This window comes from Saccopteryx leptura, chromosome 9 (genome assembly GCF_036850995.1).
Source record: "Saccopteryx leptura isolate mSacLep1 chromosome 9, mSacLep1_pri_phased_curated, whole genome shotgun sequence".
NCBI lineage: Eukaryota > Metazoa > Chordata > Mammalia > Chiroptera > Emballonuridae > Saccopteryx > Saccopteryx leptura.
Genome location: NC_089511.1, coordinates 85,590,694 through 85,603,432, shown reverse-complemented (window position 1 = coordinate 85,603,432; position 12,739 = coordinate 85,590,694). Strand labels below are relative to the sequence as shown.

The following is a 12,739-nucleotide window of genomic DNA, read 5'->3' as shown; positions in this document are numbered from 1 at the left end:
GTCCAGATTTCATGCTATGGGCTTTAACTCCAATTGGTTACTCATTACCAAAAACAGTTACGCATGGGGTTTAATGCCAATACCTAAAAGATTGATCAAACATATGCTTAGGGCAAAAGGGGAGCAGCACCTCTACCAGAAAAAGGAACACAGTTCAGTTTTGATAAATTTACCCATAGTTTTTCAATTAGAAAGTTTTTAAAAAGCTATTTTAATCCAGCCTATTATAAATTTAATATCATTTCTGAAAATAAATTTTCTTTTGACTTGTCTATGGGGAGTAGTGAACCATACCCTTTCATTCTCTTGAAGTCTTAATGTGGCCCTGGCCTTGACCCTCCGGGCTCAGCTCAGAGCCAGCTGACCTTCCCCAGCGCCCACCCTGTTCGGGCAGGCTGGCCATACTTCAGAAACTGCCCTCGCAGACTTTCTCTTCCTCCCCTAGCGCTATTCCTCCTACCAATTGCCTCCTGTCTGTGTCTTCAACTTTGTTATGTACTAGCTGTTTTCCCTATTTTTCCCAGATTGCAATTAACATCTAGAAAGGCAGAGATCCCTATGAGTAAAGCTTTGAACGATCACCTGGAAATACACCCAGCTGTTTCCATAGTGGAGTTTAAGAGCATTTAGCTAATTACAGTCCTCAGGAAGAGAAAGCTTCCTAATGGAAGCAGCAAGATCTTTTCTGCCTGACAGTGGGAGCCAGTCGCCAAAGGATAAATAGGAGTTATGTCCCATTCCTCTTCGTTTATGCCTTCTTTGCAGGGGAGGATGTCGTAAAGTGCCTCCTCCACAGACCTAATGCTACAATGTGTATTTTGACAAAAATGCTTTTTCAGAGCCATGTAAGTATAACCACCATAAAATCAGAAAGAAACAGAGTATAAATTGAACTGAACGAGTCCCAGCCCAGCTTCACCATGGCACCTCGTGGGAAATGGCCTGGCTGCTCTGTCCCCTCCAGCTGCTTCAGTGGATAAACTTCCAGGATCCTGGTGGTGGGACAATTGGTTGAGCTCCATTGGCCTGGAGGGCCTGGGAAAGGAGGGGAGGAAGGGAGACAGAACCTATCCTAGTTTTGTGTGTGTGCACCAGGGCCCTGAGTGTCAGAGTGAGTGAGTGTGTGTGTGTGTGTGTGTGTGTGTGTGTGTGTGTGGTGGGTTGATGTTTGGACAGGAGCAGGTACAGGGTTCCTGACTCCTATATTCTACAAGGTGGCTGCCACTCCTTTTATGAGGCACTGCAGGAGCAGGTATGCCCTTATTAATCACAGTAATAGCACACAAAGTAGGTGATTAAGCTTTCCCAAGGATGCAGGTGAGAGCCTCGGCTCCAGCAAAGCCGTGCTAGGTGGTGGAGTGAACGGCAGGGAGCTGGGGATGTGCATCTGGTCAAGGTTTATTTTCTGTTCAGAGACAAAATAATAATCCCAGAGTTCTCCAGTTCTGTCAGTTCAAAGAGGTCACCCTCAGGCTTACTAGATGGTCAGCTCAGCATCCTAGGGGCTGTGAATTCTTCATTTCTCTGGTGCAAAGGTTTGGAGAGCAGTCACTGACCCCTGTCCTCTCTGCCAAATGTTCCCCTCACTAGGTAACCCATCCTCACCCTGGAGACCAAGGGAAGAGCCCATTCCTGGATTGTGGCTCACACACTCTCTCCTAAGAACGAGCAGCCAAAACTTGTCAATGGACTAAAATCAAGACTGAAAACAGTGTCAATCTGATGGCATCTTAAAAATCATCTCCAAATCTGCCCATTATCAGGGTCATTGCAATGGTCTTCCAGGAGTGGGAATTTCTTTGAAGCTCTCTTACCCATTCTCCAAATCACACAGCTTCCTTACATACCTGCCTCGCCTCTGATGCCTCTGCTCAGGGGTCCTTCACATCTTCGTCTCTCCATCTGTCCGCATAAACGGGGCTCCCCACTGCGGAGGAGCCTGCTCTTAGTGGCCCATCCAGCTGGTGTCCTGGCATGTTGCCTCCATTCTGCTGGGTCCAGACTCCTCAGGGTTTCCCACTGGTGCAGGGCTCTCTCCTTCTCTCCCGCCTTGTCTCCTGCTCTTTAACTCATTTTGGTGAGTCTCTGCTCTCTTCTTTCCTTAAAAACTCTCTGTCTCCCTTGAGTGGGGCTGTGAATCTTGCTTCCTTTAGGAAGGCTTCCCAGGCTGATCCCTGGCTATTCCAAGCACTTGTTCTCTGGACTCCTTTCACCTGTTGTCACACAACTTAAACTTTATATATATATAGTATATATAGTATATAGTATATATATATATATATATATATATATATATATATATTTTGTTGTTGTTGTTGTTGTTGTTGTATTTTTCCGAAGCTGGAAACGGGGAGGCAGTCAGACAGACTCCTGCATGCGCCCGACTGGGATCCACCCGGCACGCCCACCAGGGGACGATGCTCTGCCCATCCAGGACGTCGCTCTGCCACGACCAGAGCCACTCTAGTGCCTGGGGCAGAGGCCAAGGAGCCATCCCCAGCGCCCAGGCCATCTCTTGCTCCAATGGAGCCTCGGCTGTGGGAGGGGAAGAGAGAGACAGAGAGGAAGGAGAGGGGGAGGGGTGGAGAAGCAGATGGGCGCCTCTCCTGTGTGCCCTGGCCGGGAATCGAACCCAGGACTTCTGCACGCCAGGCCGACGCTCTACCACTGAACCAACCGGCCAGGGCCTTAAACTTTAATTTATAATGACATGGTAGTTCCACTCATTTTCTGTGTACTTGTATTAGGTTTTTACCAAGCTTCATGGGACGTGCCTGGATGGCAGGGATTAAGCTTTCAGTTGCTCAGTGGGACAATTTGGTACATGGGAGAGGCAGCAGACATGGGCACAGAAAGCCATAACCTTAGTTCTGCTGCTTTCTATGCAGGAATTTGAAGAAATTATTTCTCATCTCTGTTAGATTTCCTATGGCAAGTCGATGACCCTACTTAAGGTAGGGACTGCTTTTTCCAATCCCACATGTTTTCCCCTGAGGCACAGCGCATGTAGTTTAGGCCCAGGGCTATTCATTGACCTTGCCTCTTTCTTCTCCAACTACAGTGATCTTTAGGACTGTGGTAAACACTCAACTCTTTCCTTCTGGATGCAAAGTAGGATTATACTTCCTTGGCCATCAGGTGTGGTCATGTGACTATTACTTGGTCAATAAAATGTGAGCATGCCTGACAGCTATTACTTCCCAATGGAAGCATTAATAACTGGAGCACGCATCAACACGTTCTCCTCATGCTAATAAAGAAGTACATTAACCCAAATGGTGGGTACTCCCTCAGCCTGCTTCCCTGAGTAAAGATGTGATCATGAACACAGAGCCTCCATCCTGTTCGAGATTATATAGTGTGAGCCAGCAATGAGCCTTTGTTATATTAAACCACTGAGACTGTGTGTGTGTGTGTGTGTGTGTGTGTGTGTTTAACACAGTGTAACCTAGCCTACTCTGTCTGATATATCATTATTCTTAGTCTTTACTCCTATTTTTCTTCTTTTGACTTTCTCTCTTTCCTGGTCTCCTTCACTCACAAGGAGTAACCTGCAGCTGGGCAGTGAACCTCCAATAGCAGAACAAAAGGTATATGAAACTGTTGGAGGAAGGGTTTCTAATATACTTGCAATAGTAATGTATTTTTAAAATTTATTTTTAAATGTTTAGTATTTTTTATTGTTTTTAGAGAGAGGAAGGAAGAGAGGGAGAAACTGGAACATCAATCTGTTCCTGTATGTGCCCTGACTGGGGATCAAACCAGCAACCTCTGTGCTTTGGAACAAAGCTCTAACCAACCAAGCTATCTGTCCAGGGCAGTAATGTCTTTATTGATTTCAGAACCAGGGACTTCTCTTTGCTCTTCTGATGGCCAAATCTGAAGGTGTGAAAAAATAGTTTTGGCAAACCAAGGCTTGGATTTTAATTTTGAGGTGGTGAGTCATTACTTCCCCAACATATTCTTCTGATATCCAAATCAAGGTACTAAAGAAATATGTAGAATGTCTGAAATGTTAGTAGAAGCAATGACTATAGTGAATTTGAAGTGGTACAATCTCTTGTGGGTCTTTGTGATTTTCTTTTTCTGTTACCTCACTAATATAATCTTAGTTCCTATAACCTTCAAACATTTCTTGTCGAATCAGGATCTGAGACAGCGAGTTTATTATGCCTGGAGCAGATAAAGCTGGTTTTGTTTTATCTGCTACACTTTGTTGAGAGATGTGGATAAAGACTTCCTCAGGATCTCAGATGTGGATATCTAAGTGATCCACAGATCCAACCATCTTCATGGAATTAGCTCACATTTCACACATTCTTCCCTTTCTCAGCTTCAAACATACCTGCCTGCTCGTGTCGGAAGTAAGACTCTCTTCAAGAGAAATTTCAAAAGGAAAAAGGAGGGAGGAAAATGACTTTGCATGTAGGCAGAAAAGAACAATGCTGTATATGTATTCTTCAGTCATGGATGACCTAGACTTCTCTAATTAACAGACATGGCTAATGCTATGTTATATCTAGCAGGGTGCCTGATAAACAAGAACACTTGTTCTTCTCACTATACAACAAGTCCCAGATGTGCTCACATCAAAAGTAAGTGTGGAATCCAAATCCCCAGAGACAACTCATAGATTAGTTAAAAACCCAGTGAATAAGGAGGAACAAATAAAAGAAATTTAAATGTTCCAAACACTTTGTTTGGTTGGGGATTGGTGAGGAGGACCAAATGGATAAAAGGATTTTATAGTAACTTCTATCCCCAGAAGATCAGTCTTAAAAAAATCAGTCTATAGGAGGCAATAGCTGTTTCTAGCTAAGGGTTCTGGGGAAGTATGGTTTCCAGAAATATATATATATTTTTCACAGCAAACACATTGACACACAAATTGTGTGATTTTCAATGAGCTGGCCTATTCTGTAGCAGCAATTGGATGATGGAAATTACCCACTCCCTTCTCAATTTGGATACTGGATATGAAGATTAAAGTAGTAATTTTTAAACTGAAGGAATCCCTGGAGACAGTGATGTAATTGCCAATTTATAAATGTGAGGGCTTAAACAGCCATGACCTAAGAGAATTATAGCAATGTTGACACATTGAAAGATGACCTTTTCTTTCCAATGCAGCATGGGTGAGCACACTAAATATAGAGATTAGTCAGATTTGTAGGAAAATCATAATGTTGTATGAATACTGAGGAGTGTACCAAGCTTTGATGAATTGGGAAATTTTTCAAAGCAAAGTGCTTGCTAATGAAACTATTTAGGAAAAACTAAGAAGGTGAGACAAAGTAAATGATCCCCTAGCTTTCAAAATGATAAACAGGCTCATTTGGCTTCATACCTACACATTTATCTTGGATGGGGGACGGAAAAGAACCAAGAATGGGCCAGGAAACATTTGACTGAATCCCAGATCTTCCACTTCAGCTGAGTTACATTAGGCAGATAACTCAACTTCTCTGTGCCCTAGTTTCCAGATCAGTGAGGCTATTACAGAGGTTGTTTTTTGCACAGAAACATTATAATTCATTGCAAAACTCTGCAATTTTTAAATATCAGAAATGTGAGGGGTTGTAATATAACTGTCATTACTATTGCTCTTAAGTTCCTACTTTTGGTGGGTGTTCAATCAATGCCTGAGTGAACCCAACTTAAGATGAGTCTTTCCCAAAAAGTTAGATGTGTGGATATTTGTATGCAAAGAAGGTAAATGAGTTATTTTCCTCTCCTCAAATATACATGTCATCCGTGCACAGGGTCCATGCTGATCATCTCTGTATTGTTCCAACTTTAGTCTCTATGCTGCTGAAGTGAGCACTCTCCTGTTCTCATTCTGATGGTTAACTTTATTTGTTAATTTGACTGGGTTAAGGCATACCCAAATAACTGGTCAAACTTTTTTTTTCTCTGAGTGTGTTTGCAAGAGTGTCTCCAGAAGAGATGAGCATTTGAGTTAACAGATGGAGTAAAGAAGAAAATCTTCACCAACATGGATGACTATCACCCAATCTGTTAAGGGCCTGAATATAATAAGAGGGTGAAGGAAGGGCAAATTTGCTTTCTTTGCTTGAACTGGAACACCCATCTTCTCCTGCCCTTGCACATGGGCTTCTCTGGTCCTCAAGTCTGGGCACACACAGAATTATACCACCAGCTTTCCTGGTTCTCCCATTTACAGTTGACAGGTGGTGGGAATTGCTGGTGTCCATAATTATGTGAGACGATTTCTGTAATAAATCTCCTTTACTGTATATCTCTACATATCCTATTGGTTTTGTTTCTCTGGAGAATTCTGATGTACATCATGCTATTGATGACCAAGAAAGACTAGAATGTGGTTAAGTAGCTCCAGGGATTGACTAATCTCTAGGCAGTATTTTAAAGAAGTATTGAAAACTCAAACAGAAATCCCTATCCCCACAACTTTATTCTACATGAAGCATTGGTTTCTATATATAAAGGAAATATTTTAGATGAGTTGGAGAAAGCTGGGAGGGAGGGAAAGAGAGTGAACACACCACAGGAACCAGAGAATCAGAGGATGGAGAGGATTGTATAGGAAATTAAACCACTCAGAGCAGTTAGTCTGGAGTGGGGCAACAGGGGAGCCCAAAGCATGTGACTAAAGTCTACAGAAACATGAGTAGTGTAAATTTTGTTTAGCCAGCTCCATATGCCATATTTCCCCATGTATAAGATGCGCCTTAATTTTGGGGCCTGAAAATTTTTTTGAAAAAAAAAAAAGTATTACATAGTCATAGACCGCAATTTTTATTCATCATAAAGATCATACACCTCCTAATCACTGTCAAAACTCCCATCCATTAGCTTGTCCTCATCTGTGTCTAATGATGAATCACTATCTTCATATAGTATTGCCTCGTCCTCAGTTCCATCTGTGGCATTTGAAGTGCCACACTTCTACAACCACTATATAAGATGCACCCAGGTTTTTTTTTAATTTTTATTAATTTTTAATTTATTGTGTTTACATGGATTCAATTGTCCCACTGAATATAACTCCCTCACTCCCACCCTTGTGTCCTTTTTTACACCCCCTTTACCCTCCTCCCTCTAACTCCCTCCCCCTTCCCTCTAGGATTTGCTGTCCTGTTATCTATATCTCTGTTATGTATATATAGTTTCACTAATCCTTTCATCTTCTCTGATTCCATCCCGTCATCCCCTTTACTCTGACAGCTGTCCCTCTGCTCCCTGCGACCTCGTCTCCGCCTCTATTCCATTCCTCAGTTCACTTTGTTCATTAGATTCCACATATAAGTGAGATCACATGATATTTGTTTTTCTCTGCCTGGCTTATTTCACTTAGCGTAATAAACTCCAGATCCATCCATGCTGTCACAAAAGGTAAGATTTCATTCTTTTTCACAGCTGTGTAGTATTCCATGGTATATATGTACCATGCATTTTAATCCACTTGTCCACTGACAGACACTTGGGCTGTTTCCAGATCTTGGCTATTGTAAACAATGCTGCAATAAACATAGAACGCATGTCTTCTTTTGAATCAGTGATTTGGCATTCTTAACATATAGTATTCCTAAAAGTGAGATAGCTGAGTCAAAAGGAAGTTTCATTTTTAATTTTTTGAGAAAACCTCATACAGTTCTTCACAGTAGCTGCACAAGTATGCATACCCACCAGCAGTGCAGGAGGGTTCCTTTTTCTCCACACCCTTGTGAGAACTTAATGTGTGTTGTTTTGTTAATGAGCACCATTCTGACATGTGTGAGGTGGTATCTCATTGTGGTTTTAATTTGCATTTCTCTGATAATGTCCTCTTTGGAGAAGTGTCTGTTCAGTATTTTTCCCCATTTTTTAATTGGACTGTATCCTGTTATTGAGGTTTAGAAATTCCTTATAAATGTTTGTTATTAACTCCTTATCAGACATATTGGCAAATATGTTCTCCCATTGTGTAGGTTTTCTTTTTAATTTGTTCATGCTGTCTTTTGCTGTGTAAAAGCTTTTCAGTTTGATATAGTCCTATTTGTTCATCTTGTCCTTTATTTCACTTGCCCATGGAGAAAAATCAGCAAAAATATTGCTATAAGAAATATGCTACAAGAAATATCAGAGAGTTTACTGCCTATGTTTTCTTCCAAGATGATTATGGTTTCACTACTTACATTTAAGTCTTTTCTCCATTTTGAGTTTATTTTTGTGAATGGTGTAAGTTGGTGGTCTAGTTTCATTTTTTTTTGCATGTACCTGTCCAATTTTCCCAATAGCATTTATTAAAGAGACTGTCTTTATTCCATTGTATACTCTCATCTCCTTTGTCAAATATCAATTGACCATAAAGGTGTGGGTTTATTTCTGGGTTCTCTGTTCTGTTCCATTGATCTGTATGCCTGGTCTTATGCCAGTACCGAGCTGTTTTGAGTACAATGGCCTTGTAGTATAACTTGATATCAGAAAATGTGATACCTCCTACTTTATTCTTCATTTTCAATATTGCTGAGGCTATTCGTGTTCTTTTTTGGTTCCATATAAATTTTTGGAATATTTGTTCTATATCTTTGAAGTATGCTTTTGGTATTTTAATAGGAATTGCATTGAATTTATAGATTTCTTTGGTAATATAGACATTTTATTGATGTTTATTTTTCCTATCCATGAACATGTTATATGCTTCCACTTGTTTGTATCTTCCTTGATTTTTTTTTATCAATGTTTTATAATTTTTTGAGTACAGGTGTTGGGCAGATAAAATATATTATGCTCACTTTGTTAAAGATAGCGCTGCCCACATGGAAACCCATCGCCCAGGTGATATTAATATGTGTTGGGGGCGGGCTGTAGGCAGGCAGGATTCTTGTAGCCTGGGGCTTGGTTTTAGGACTAAGCTTTTCCCACCCTTTTTGATGTAGGTTGGTGCAATCCTATCATGCCTCAGATAAGTGACTTTGTACTAGAGACTTCCTTGTTTTGTGTGTTGGATTAATGGTTTTGATTTCTGCACTGTAAAGTGGGGCAGACCGAGAGTTTGCTCTCTCGGTTCCTGAGATTAACGTTAGAGAGGAGAGCAGAGAAAGGCCATGTGGAGGATGCCAGAAGAAGCAGCCAAGATGGTGGAGTGCTAAGTGAGAAGCCAGTTTGTGCAGAGAAGAGATGGGGAACAGAGGTGAATGAGACTGGTGAGGTTAGAAACCTTTGATTCTAGGAAACTTGGATAAGTCAGTAGCTTTGTGAGCACTGAATGAGTGGGTTTAGGAGCCCAGTGTGTTTTTACTTGCCTGCGGATGCAAGCTAGGATTAAAAATGATGGCCCACCAGTTCTTGGCTCCGTTGTTTTATCACCGACTGTCCGAATCTAATGAGAACCTGCACGGGCCAGGTGGCTGTGATGGTGGCAATGGCTACTGGCTTCACAACAGGTCCTTAACCTTCTTGGTTAAATTTAGTCCTCGGTACTTTATTTTTTTGTTGTTGTTGCAGTAGTGAAGAAAATTAGTTTCTTAATTTCTCTTTCAGACAGTTTATTGTTGGTGTATAAAAATGCCACTAATTTCTGACTATTAATTTTATATCCTGCCACCTTACTATATTTATTTATCAGGTCTAGTAGTTATTTTTTATTTCTTTCTTTTTTTAAAAATTAATTTATTGTGTTTACTTAGATTCTAATGTCACCTGTGTTCCCCAGTACAAACCCCCTGTCTCCCTCCCTGTAATGCTCTCCCCACTTCCCTCCAGGATTTGCTTTTCTGCTCTCGTCCCATCTGATCACCCTATAATCCCTTTTCCCTCTGTTCACTTTCCTTCTGGATTTTTTGATCCCGCCTCTGTCCTATTCTGCTCCTCAGTTCATATTGTTCATCGGATTCCTCATATTAGTGAGGTCATATGATATTTTTTTTTTCTCTGCCTGGCTAATTTCACTTAACATAATAGTTTCCAGTTCCATCCATTGTTGCAAAAAATAATACTTTCTTCTTCTTCATGGCCCCATAGTATTCCATTGTGTATATGTACCACTGCTTTTTAATCCAATCATCCATTGACAGACACTTGGGCTGTTTCCAGGTCTGGCAATTGTAAACAATTCTGCCATAAACATGAGGGTGCATTTCTCCTTTTCAAACTTTGCTATGGTATTCTTTGGGTATATTCCTAAAAGTGGGATGGCTGGGCCAAAAGGCAGTTTGATTTTTAATTTTTTGAGGAATCTCCATACTGTTTTCCACAGTGGCTGCACCAGTCTGCATTCCCACCAGCAGTGCAGGAGAGTTCCCTTTTCTCCACATCCTCGCCAGCACTTACTCTGTGTTGTTTTGTTGATGAGCGCCATTCTTACTGGTATAAGGTGATATCTCATTGTGGTTTTAATTTGCACTTCTCTAATGATTAGTGAGGTTGAGTATTTTTTCATATGCCTATGCCTATTGGCCATCTGTATGTCCTCTTTGGAGAAGTATCTATTCATCTCTTTTGCCCATTTTTTGATTGGACTGTTTATCTTCCTGATGTTGAGTTTTACAAGTTCTTTATAAATTTTGGTTATTAACCTCTTATCAGATGTATTGTCGAATATGTTCTCCCATTGTGTGGTTTGCCTTTTATTTTGTTCATATTGTCTTTAGCTGTGCAAAAGCTTTTTAGTTTGATATAGTCCCATTTGTTTATCCTGTCCTTTATTTCCCTCGCGTGTGGAGATAAATCAGCAAATATATTGCTGCAAGTGATATCGGAGCCTATGTTTTCCTCTAGGATGCTTATGGTTTCATAACTTACATTTAAGTCTTTTATCCATTTTGACTTTATTTTTGTGAATGTTGTGAGTTGGTGGTCTAGTTTCAATTTTTTGCAGGTAGCTGACCAATTTTCCCAATACCATTAAAGAGACTGTCTTTACTCCATTGTATGCTATCACCATCCTTGTCAATTGTTCATAAAACTGCAGGTTTATTTCTGGGTTCTCTGTTCTGTTCCATTGATCTATATGCTTGTTCTTATGCCAGTACCAGGCTGTTTTGAGTACAATGGACTTATAATATAACTTGATTTCCAGAAGTGTGATATCACCCACTTTATTCTTCTTTTTCAAAGTTCCTGAGGCTAATTGTGTTTTTTTGTTTGTTTGTTCCATATATACTTTTGGAATATTTGTTCTATATCTTTAAAGTATGTCTTTGATGTTTTAATAGGAATTGCATTGAATTTATAAATTGTTTTGGGTAATATGGACATTTTAATGATGTTCATTCTTCCTAGCCATGAACATGGTATATGATTCCACTTGTTTGTATCTTCCTTGATTTCTTTTATCAATGTTTTATAATTTTCCAAGTACAAGTCTTTAACCTCCTTGGTTAAATTTACTACTAGGTATTTTATTTATTTTGTTGCAATAGTGAAGAAAAATTAACTCTTTCAGACAGATCATTGTTTCTGTATAAAAATGCCTCTGATTTCTGAGTATTAATTTTATTTCCTGCCACTTTGCTGAATTCATTTATCAGGTCCAGTAGTTTTTTTACTGTGACTTCAGGGTTTTCTAAGTACAATATCATATCATCAGCAAATAATGATACTTTTACTTCTTCTTTTCTAATTTGGATGCCTTTTATTTCTTCTTCTTGTCTGATTGCTGTGGCTAGGACTTCCAGAACTATATTAAATAAGAGTGGAAAGGGGGGCACCCCTTCCTTGTTCTTTATCTTAAAGGGATTGCTTTTAATTTTTGCCCATTGAGTATGATGTTGGCTGTGGGTTTGTCATAGATGGCCTTTATCATGTTGAGGTATGTTCCATTTATTCCCACCTTGCTGAGAGTTTTGATCATACATGGGTGCTGGATTTTATCAAATGCTTTTTCTGACACTATTGATATTACCATATGATTTTTCTCCTTCCTTTTTTTTTATGTGATGAATCACATTGATTGATTTGCAAATATTGTATCAGCCTTGCCTCTCCAGAATAAATTCCATTGATCATGATGTATGATTATTTTAATGTATTGCTGGATCTGGTTTGCTAATATTTTGTTGAGAATTTTAGCGTTTAAGTTCATCAGGGTATTGGCCTATACATTTCTTTCTTTGTAGTGTCTTTACCTGGTTTTGGAATGAGGATTATGGTTGCCTCATAAAAGGAGCTTGGAAGTCTTCTCTCCTCGTGAATTTTTTTAAATAGCTTGAGAAGGATAGGAGTTAGTTCTTCTTTGAATATTTGGTAAAATTCACCTCTGAAGCCATCTGGTCCAGAACTGTTGTTTGCTGGGAGTTTTTTGATAACTGTTTCAATTTTAATTGTTGTACTTGATCTGTTTAGGTTTCTGATTCTTCCAGATTGAGTTTTGGAAGATTATATGTTTCTAGAAATTTATACATTTCATCTAGTTTGTCCAATTTTTTGGCATACAGATATTCATAGTATTTTCTTACAAACCACTGTATATCTACTATGTCATTTGTTACTTCTCCACTTTCATTTCTAATTTTATTGATTTGAGTCCTTTTTCTTTTTTTCTTGATGAGTCTGGTTAAAGGTTCATCAATCTTGTTTACCTTTTCTTTTTTTTAATAAATAAATTTTTATTAATTTTAATGGGGTGACATCAATGAATCAGGGTACACATATTCAAAGAAAACATGTCCAGGCTATCTTGTCACTCAATCCTGTTGCATACCCATCACCCAAAGTCAGACCATCCCCTATCACCTTCCATCCAGTTTTCTCTGTGCCCCTCCCCTTCCCCCTCCCC

The 12,739-nt window shown here is 39.7% G+C and overlaps 1 non-coding gene across 1 annotated transcript; it reads right to left on the bottom strand.

Moving 5' to 3' along the window:
- Positions 1 to 5,714: 5,714 nt before the first annotated feature.
- LOC136381617 (U6 spliceosomal RNA) lies at positions 5,715 to 5,824 on the bottom strand. Its single transcript, XR_010747109.1, has one exon. It is a non-coding gene; the product is annotated as a U6 spliceosomal RNA (small nuclear RNA).
- Between the last annotated feature and the right edge of the window lie 6,915 nt (positions 5,825 to 12,739).